This window comes from Rhincodon typus, chromosome 16, assembly GCF_021869965.1.
Source record: "Rhincodon typus isolate 14 chromosome 16, sRhiTyp1.1, whole genome shotgun sequence".
Classification (NCBI taxonomy): Eukaryota; Metazoa; Chordata; class Chondrichthyes; order Orectolobiformes; family Rhincodontidae; genus Rhincodon; species Rhincodon typus.
Window position 1 is genome coordinate 11,333,776 of NC_063347.1, and position 8,177 is coordinate 11,341,952.

An 8,177-nucleotide genomic window follows, 5' to 3' on the forward strand; every position below is an offset into this window, starting at 1 on the left:
GTCTGACCCCACTTTGTTTCTTCCTATCAATATAATTTCATTTCTCACTAATAAGGCAACCCCACCGCCTCGGCCCACCTGCCTATGTTTTTGATAAGATGTATATCCTTGGATATTCAGTTCCCAATCCTGATCCTCTTGCAGCCATGTCTCCATGATGCCTACCACTGATGCTATTTGCCAAACAGTAGCCGAAGCCTGAATGACGCCCAGGTCTTGCTCATCACAAGCTGTTTCGGTAGCTGAGGAGTTGAGAATGGTGCTGAACATTGTGTAATCATCAATGAACATCCCCATTTCTAACCTTATGATGGAGGGAAAGTCACTGATGAAGTAGCTGAAGGTAGTTGGGCCAAGGACACTACCCAGAGGAACTCCTGCAGACATGTCCTGGAACTGAGATGACTCGCCTCCATTAACCACGACCATTTTCCTTTCTACCAGGTATGACTTCAATACCCTATTACCCCCAATTCTTATTGGCTCCAGTTTCGATAGGGTTTCTTGATGCCACACTCAGTCAAATGCTGCCTTAATATCAAAGGTCTCACTTCACCTCTGGAATTCTGCTCTTTTGCCCATGTTTGAGCCAAGGTTGTAAAGAAGTCTGGAGCTGAGTGGCCCTGGCAGTAACCCAAACTGAGTGACAGAGAGCAGATCACTGGTTAGCAACCGCTGCTTTATTGTACTATCAAAAGCCTCTTCCATTGTTTTACTGATGATCGAGAGTAGACTGATGGGGCAGTAATTGTCTGAGGTGGATTTCTCTTGCTTTTTGTGTACAGGACGTACCTGGGCAATTTCTTTACATTGTCAGGTTGTTCTCAGTTACTGGAATAACATGGCTAGGGCTTGTTATAGAGCACAAGTCTTATGTGCTATTGCTGGATTGTTGTTAAGGTCCATATCCTTTCAGAGTGACCAGTGCCTTCGGATGTTTCTTCATATTATGTGGAGTGAATATATTTGATTAATAACTGGCATCTGCTATGTTAGGGACCTCAGAAAGAGGACAGGATGGGTCATCTTGTAGAATTTGTGCTGCATGACTAATATTGCAATCTGTCATTTTCACAGTAGGATTTCTTTCAAATGAGCAACTTGCTAGGACAGCTCTGAATGCATATAGAATGGTATTGTTTGTCTCTTAAAGTGTTTGAATGCTTAAGTGAACTATTTGTTTTCATTAAGATTATTTAAAGGAATTTGAAATCTATTGAATTTGTTTTCTTTTTATTAATCAGCATATTCTTTTTAATTCACTCAGGAGATGTGGATGTCATACGCTGGGCCATATTTATTGCTCAACCCCTATTGCCCTTAAGAAGATGGTGGTGAGCTGTTTTCTTGAACTGCTGCAGTCTATTTGCTGTAAATGTAAATAGACCCACAATTCTGTTGGGGAGGGCATTCCAGGAGTTTGACCGAGTGATGGATGGTGTGAGTGGCTTGGAGGGGAACTTGCAAGCAGTGGTGTTTCCATGTATTTGCTGCCCTTGTCCTTGTATGTGGAAGTGGTTGTGGGTTTAGAAGGTGCTGTCTAAGAATCTTTTATGAATTTCTGCAGTGCATCTTGTAGATAGTACACACTGTGCTACTGATGGTGGCAGGAGTGGATGTTTGTGGATATGGTGCCAATCAAGCGAGGGCTGCTTTGTCATGAATGGAGTCAAGCTTTTTCAATATTATTGGAGCCTGCCTTTACTCAGGCGAGTGTAGAGTATTCCATCACACTCTACGAGGAGGCTGATATTAAGCCAAGAGAGATAGTAAGAACTGCCGATGCTGGAGTCAGAGATAACACAGTGTGCAGCTGGAGGAACACAGCAGGCCAGGCAGCATCAGAGAAGCAGGAAAGCTGACATTTTGGGTCGGGACCCTTCTTCAGAAATGAAGAAGGGTCTGAATGAAGATGGGTTCTTCATTTCTGAAGAAGTGGGTCCCAACCCAAAACGTCAGCTTTCCTGCTCCTCTGATGCTGCCTGGCCTGCTGTGTTCCTCCAGCTCCACACTGTGTGATATCAAGCCAAGGTTTTTCCAATCGGCACTGTCAGTGTTTCTCCTGAGATTTACACATGGTGGTACCTATGTGAGTTTGACATGTAAAGGAAAAGCCTATGAGTGATCAGTTGGAAGCTCTAAATTTACAGAGATGGTATAACGGCTTTAAAAGGCCATGGACCTGACTGGGGGCAAAGTGTGGCAGAAGAGATAAGATGGGGCTATTGAGGATGGGTACATTGTCATAGGGAGCCACAGGGATTATGAGAGTCTTTGGATGATGAGAACATGGGCACTGGGTAGCAATTCAGTTGTAGACAATTCTGTATGAATGCTGAAGGCATAATTCGGGATAAGCAATACTTGCTGGCTTTGTGAACAAGACCAAATGAATAAAAAAGAACACAAGAATGATCAGTGGATAAAAATCTTAATCATAGATTCATGGACATCTTCAGCACAGAAAAAGGCCATCTGACCCATTGAGTCTGTGCAGATCGAAAACAATCACCTAACTATTCTAATCCCATTTTCCAGCACTTGGCCCATAGCCTTGCAATCTTACATGCGTTGGCATTACAAGTATACACCTATGTAAGCACATATGAACCAGGAGCAGAAAAAAAGTTGCTGGAAAAGCTCAGCGGGTCTGGCAGAGTTCTGAGGAAGGATCACTGGACCCGAAACGTTGGCTCTGGTTTTTTCTTCACAGATGCTGCCAGACCCGCTGAGCTTTTCCAGCAACTTTTGTTTTTGTTCCTGATTTACAGCATCTGCAGTTCTTTTGGTTTTTATTTTGAACCAGAAGCAGGAGTAGCCAATTTAGTGCTTTGATCCTCCATTGCTATTCAATACAACCATAGCCAATCTCACCTTGGTCTCAACTCCTTTGGCCTCCTCCACACTCACGGTAATGAATAGTTTACTAGTTTGACGCCAAATTAAACTAATCCCTTCTGCTTACCCTTGGTCCTTATCCCTCCATTCTTTGCATATTCATGTGCTTAGCTAAAAGTCTCTTAAACTCTATCGCGACTGCCTCCAATATCACCCCTAGCAGCACATTCCACACATCTACTACTCTCTGAGTAAAAAAAACTTGCCCCTCACATCTCCTTTGAACTTTCCCCCTTACCTTAAATGGGTGTCTCCTAGTTTTAGACTTCTTCAGCCCTGGGAAACAGATTCTGGCCGTCAAACATATCTATGCATCTCATAATTTTATAGACTTCAATCAAGTCTCCCCTCAGCCTCCATTGCTCCAGAGAAAACAACCCAAGTTTTTCTAGCCTCCCCTTAGAGCTTATACCCTCTAATCCAGGCAGTATCCTCGTAAACATCTTCTGCAGCTCTCCATGTCCTTCCTGCAGTGTGGAGGCCAGAACTGAATGCAGTATTCTAATTGTGGCCTAAACAAAGTCTTTTAAAGTTGCAACTTGACATCCTGACTCTTGTACTCAAATCCCTGACCATTAAAGGCAAGCATGCCATAAGCCTTCTTTACCACCCTATCTACTTGCATGGTTACTTTCAGGGAGCTATGGACTTGAACGCCAAGATCCTTCTGTACATCAATGCTGTTTAGGGTCCTGCCAATGACTGCATGTTTTTCCATAACATTTCATCTCCCAAAGTGCAGCACCTCACACTTAAACGGATTAAACTCCATCTGCGATTTCCCCACCCAGATCTGCAACTGATCTATATCCCGCTGTATCCTTTGACAAACTATCCTATACTATCCACAACTCCACCAATCTTTGTATTGTCTGCAAACTTACTAATCCACCACCTACATGTTCATCCAAGTCATTTATATACATCACAAACTGAGGCCCAAGTACAGATCCCTGCGGAACGCCACTAGCCACAACCTGAAAAACACCCTTCCATCATTAGCCTCTGCTCTCCATGAGCAAGCCAATTCTGAGTCCACATGGCCAAGTTACCGTGGATCCCATGCATCTTAATCTTTTGGATGAGCCTGACATGAGGGTCCTGTCGAAAGCCTTTCTAAAATCCATGTTAATAGCATCTACTACTCTACCCTCATCGATCACCTTCATCACCTCCTCAAAAAATTTGATCAAGTTAGTACGACAAGACCTGCCCCACACAAAGCCATGCCGACTGTCCCTAATTATGCCATGCTTTTCCAAATGCATGTAAATCCTATCCCTAAGAATTCTCTCCAATAGCTTCCCAATCACCAATGTGAGACTCACTGTGGTTTCCTGGATTTTCCTGATTCCCTTCTTGAACAGAGGAACAACATTAGTTACTTGCCAGTCCTCTGGGACCTCTCCAGTGGCTAGTGAGGATATAAAGATCTTGGTCAAGGCCCCCACAATCTCCTCTCTTGCCTCTCTCAATAACCTGGGGTAGATACCATCGGGTCCTTAATCCTCTCCAAGAGACCCAACACTACTTCTTTCTTGATCTCAAAATGCTGTAGCATATTAGCATGCTCCACACAAATCTCACTATCCTCCATATCCTTCCCCTGGGTGAATACTGACGTAAAGTGCTCATTTAGGATCTCACACACATCCTCTGCGTCCAAGCACAAGTTCCCTCCTGTATCCTTGAGTGGTGCTACCTTTTCTCTAGTTATCCTCTTGTTTTTAATGTATGAATAGAATGCCTTGGAATTCTCTTTAACCCTTCTTGCCAAGGTCATTTCATGGCACCTTGTTGCTCTCCTAATTCCCTGCTTGAGTTCTTTTGTCGAGGAGAATACTGAGATACAGTCTATTAGACTAGACAGGATTGAGGTTCATAAGGAGGAGGTGTTAGCAATTCTGGAAAGTATGAAAATAGCTAAGTCCCCTGGGCCGGATGGGATTTATCCTAGGATTCTCTGGGAAGCTAGGGAGGAGATTGCAGAGCCTTTGGCTTTGATCTTTATGTCGTCATTGTCTACAGGAATAGTGCCAGAAGACTGGAGACTAGCAAATATTGTCCCCTTGTTCAAGAAGGGGAGTAGAGACAACCCTGGTAATTATAGACCAGTGAGCCTTACTTCGGTTGTGGGTAAAGTGTTGGAAAGGATTATAAGAGATAGGATTTATAATCATCTAGAAAGGAATAATTTGATTAGGAATAGTCAACACGGTTTTGTGAAGGGTAGGTCGTGCCTCTCAAACCTTATTGAGTTCTTTGAGAAGGTGACCAAACAGGTGGATGAGGGTAAAGCGGTTGATGTGGTGTATATGGATTTCAGTAAAGCGTTTGATAAGGTTCCCCACGGTAGACTATTGCAGAAAATACGGAGGCTTGGGATTGAGGATGATTTAGTGGTTTGGATCAGAAATTGGCTAGCTGTAAGAAGACAGAGGGTGGTGGTTGATGGGAAATGTTCATCCTGGAGTTCAGTTACTAGTGGTGTACCTCAAGGATCTGTTTTGGGGCCACTGCTGTTTGTCATTTTTATAAATGACCTGGATGAGGGCGAAGAAGGATGGGTTAGTAAATTTGCGGATGACAGTAAAGTCAGTGGAGTTGTGGATAGTGCAGAAGGATGTTGCAGGTTACAGAGGGACATAGATAAGCTGCAGAGCTGGGCTGAGAGGTGGCAAATGGAGTTTAATGTGGAAAAGTGTGAGGTGATTCACTTGGAAGGAGTAACAGGAATACAGAGTACTGGGCTAATGGTAAGATTCTTGGTAGTGTGGATGAGCAGAGAGATCTCGGTGTCCATGTGCATTGATCCCTGAAAGTTGCCACCCAGGTTGATAGGGTTGTTAAGAAGGCGTATGGTGTGTTAGGTTTTATTGGTAGAGGGATTGAGTTTCGGAGCCATGAGGTCATGTTGCAGCTGTACAAAACTCTGGGGAGGCCGCACTTGGAGTGTTGCGTACAGTTCTGGTCACTGCATTATAGGAAGGATGTGGAAGCATTGGAAAGGGTGCAGAGGAGATTTACTAGGATGTTGCCTGGTATGGAGGGAAGGTCTTATGAGGAAAGGCTGAGGGACTTGAGGCTGTTTTCGTCAGAGAGAAGAAGATTAGGAGGTGACTTAATGGAGACATACAAGATGATCAGAGGATTAGATAGGGTGGACAGCGAGAGCCTTTTTCCTCGGATGGTGATGGCTAGCACAAGGGGACATAGCTTTAAATTGCGGGGTGATAGATATAGGACAGATGTCAGAGGTAGGTTCTTTACTCAGAGAGTAGTAAGGGCGTGGAATGCCCTGCCTGCAACAGTAGTAGTCTCGCCATCTTTAAGAGCATTTAAGTGGTCATTGGATAAACATATGGATGATAATGGAATAGTGTAGGTTAGATGGGCTTCAGATTGGTTTCACAGGTCAGCGCAACATCGAGGGCCGAAGGGCCTGTACTGCGCTGTAATGTTCTATGTTCTATGTTCTATGCTTGTGCTTCCTTTATATTCCTCACGGGCCCTGCACGATTTTAGCAACCTAAACATTACATACGCTTCTTTTTTCCCTTTTGACTAAATTTACAACCACCCTTGTTATTCAAGGATCCCTTACCTTACCATTCTTGTCCTTCCTCCTCACTGGAATGTGCCTGTCCTGAACTCTCACCAGCAGGTCTTTAAACAATTCCCACATGTCAAATGTGGACTTGCCTGATGACAGCTCCTCCCAATTCAGACCCCAGATGGATGGAGCCCAGGTCCCACGTGTTCTTCTCTATTTTAAGGAGCATTTGAAATTCCAGCAGTGTGGGAAGAGGAGGGGAATCGGTGCACTGCACGAATATTCTATCAGCTCCTGTATGGAAAACAGCCAATGTTTCTTTGTATGGTAAACAGCCCATGTTATAAAAGTACAGTTAAATTTGGCTCCAATGTCTAAATGAGAAAACAGATTCTCAGATGCCTGATTACCTGTACAGTAATTTCAATGCACTTAGATGGTTCCAAAATATTGAAGACATTAAGAATGAACCCCTGAGAAATTTCAAGCTGTACCCCCTCATTTTTTCCCTTGTCTCGTGAATACTCTGACGCCTAACATAAGGTATGTCAATGACATTTTAGATCAATGATGTGAAGAAAGATATGCAATATATGTATAAATATCATTTTTAAAATTACTTCCATTTTAAATTAGTAGCTAATGGGTGTTGGTCTGTTGTTTTGCTAAAGTGTCTAAAAATGAGCAATCAGTCTTTTTGGAACCATGTTTGTGGTATGTGTCAGAGGGCCGATGACTGAAGGCTTCCTGGAGTATTAATGGAACTTTGATTATATTGTGGAGTTTTGTAACAGGAAAGCAAAAAAGATAACACATTGTCTTGCTTTTGGATTTAGAATAGTCAAGTTTGTGGGTTTTGGCTAAGAAATGCCCAGAAATGGGAAAGTTTTTGTTTAGGTCAAAGAAGACATTTTTGAAGTCAGATGTACGAGTATTTTCTCTCAGAAAAATGAGTTGTTCAGAGCTGTTAAGGGAATAACATACCTCAGTGTAAGGATCTCAACCTAAGTCAACTTACATATTTGACAGGGAAGTAACATTTCTCTGTTTTATTTTGGTAACTGTAAAGTGAAGGTTTTGGAGAATTAATGACACTTTATCTTGCCATGTGTTTTGAAATCCTTCATACTGGCATACACTTAGATAGTTTTATTTTATTTCTCTTGTGTAATAAATGTCTGTTTTATTGTTAAAATCAAATCTACAGCCTTGTGGTTTTTATGTTTTAGTGAAAGACCACCAAGTTGAATAAAAGTAAGACAAAACATGATCTATCAAGCTAGTTTGCATTCTGGGATCTGATTTGTCCAATAACCCATAACAGTGGCCAATTCTCCAGGGGGTTAGAGACTGCAATTATAGACTGCAATTTAATCATGGTGGAGGTGACAGACCTTATTTTTATTCCTATTCATGGGCAAATTCCAGGAGAGATGATTTTTTTTTTCCAGGCAAGAGAGCTTTAGGTGATTCTCTTTGTTTAAGCCCCTCTCCAACCCATCGGCACTGAGGTCAATTATGATGCCCTGCCATGACCCAGTAGACCTGATAACTCTGGCAAACAAACAGCGGACTGCCCTGGGGAAGTCACCTACCAAGTGGAAGATCTTAAGAACCAGTTAAGCGATATGGAAACATAAATGTTATGAATGACTTGGCATCGGCACTCGGTGTTATGCTGAGCTATTTGGTAAACATCTTTGGTTAAATATTTTGGCTGGGCGCC